Raw genomic sequence first — 1,686 nt, forward strand, 5'->3', positions numbered from 1 at the left:
AGACGGGGTCTCGCTCTTGCTCAGGCTGGTCTCGAACTCCTGAGCTCAAACGATCAGCCCGCCTCGGCCTCCCAGAGTGCTAGGATTACAGGCGTGAGCCACCGCGCCCGGCCTCAGATTTACTTTTGAACCTGTTTCCTAAAGTGATCTTTATCTGTAGACTATTGGAGATCCTAGGCAACCAAGAACTAAATATGGTGGGTTCGAATCCCATCCTCGTCGGAAAAAAAAAAAAATGAAAAAATTAAATTAAAAAAAAAAAGAATTAAATATGACCACACCTTAAAACAGAAATAAATTAACTGTGAGGCTGAAGGCTTGGCTTCAGAATGGCAGAATGTTTTTTTGTTTTTTTTTTTTAAGAGACTAGGTGTTGCTATGTTGCCCAGGCTGGAGCATAATGACTATTCACAGGAGCAATCATAGTGCACTATATATAGCTTTGAACTCCTGGGCTGAAACAATCCTCCTTGCCTCAGCTTCCCAAGGAGCTGGGACTACAGATGTGTGCCACTGCACCTGGCTTCAAATTCAAATTCTTACAATGATTGTTGGTTGGCTGGTTCTCTTCTGGAAATAGCAGCTCAAAGTTTGAATATGCATCTCCTGGTAGAATTTCTAACTGCCAGGTGAATACCTCCTGAGTTTGGAAAGCTGGTAAAAACCATGGGATAAGTAACAGATGTATTTGGGAAGTGGCATAATTGTAGCCCAAAGCTAGTGTACTTTTACGCTTTATAAAAGAATGGTTCAAGTAGTTTTCCTTTAATTAAATATTTATGTTATAGCCAGAAACAGCAAGTGGTCTTTGTGTGGCCAGGGACTGGCTTCCAACATGTTTATCTATCTAATAAACAAAATGAATGGCCATTAAACATTAATTCTTTACATGTTAAAAGAAGATTCTGCTTTTTCCCTGCCTGAAGGAAGATAAAAAGGCTACATATAATCAATGAACTGCATTTGGAAACACACTCTTTTAGGACTGGAGGGCAGGTTCAACTAGGAAGTGGATCTGAAGTTTTACTGAGGCCAAACGATGTGAAACATAACCCTTTACCATAATCTGGAGACTACAAAGGAAAACCTTTTTATTAGTTATACTTTCTCACCTTTAGAATGGGGAAAATAAGACCATTTTTTAACTTACTTTTTACATTTTTTATTCTTTGCCATTAACTAGCTGTGTGAAGGACCAATTTTTTTTTTTATTTCAGCATATTATGGTGGTACAGATGTTTAGGTTACGTATGTTGCCCTTGCCCCCCATCCCCCGCTAAGTCCGAGTTTCAAATATGTCCATTCTTCGGGTGGTGCGCATTGCACTCTTTGTGTATGCATATACCCATCCCCTCCTCCCCTCTCCCCCCTCCCCCTTGCCCAACATCCAATAGATGTTATTCTTATATGTGCACTTATGTGTAAGACCAATTTTTTTTTTTTGAGACAGAGTCTCACTCTTTTGCCTGGGCTAGAGTGAGTGCCATGGTGTCAGCCTAGCTCACAAGAACCTGAAACTCCTGGGCTCAAGCGATCCTCCTGCCTCAGCCTCCTGGTAGCTGGGACTACAGGCATGCACCACCATGCCAGCCTAATTTTTTCTATATGTTTTTAGTTGTCCAATTAATTTCTTTCTAATTTTAGTAGAGACGGAGTCTCGCTCTTGCTCAGGCTGGTTTCGAACTC

The sequence above is a fragment of the Propithecus coquereli genome, unplaced genomic scaffold (assembly GCF_000956105.1).
Source record: "Propithecus coquereli isolate 6110/MARCELLA unplaced genomic scaffold, Pcoq_1.0 Scaffold117, whole genome shotgun sequence".
Classification (NCBI taxonomy): Eukaryota; Metazoa; Chordata; class Mammalia; order Primates; family Indriidae; genus Propithecus; species Propithecus coquereli.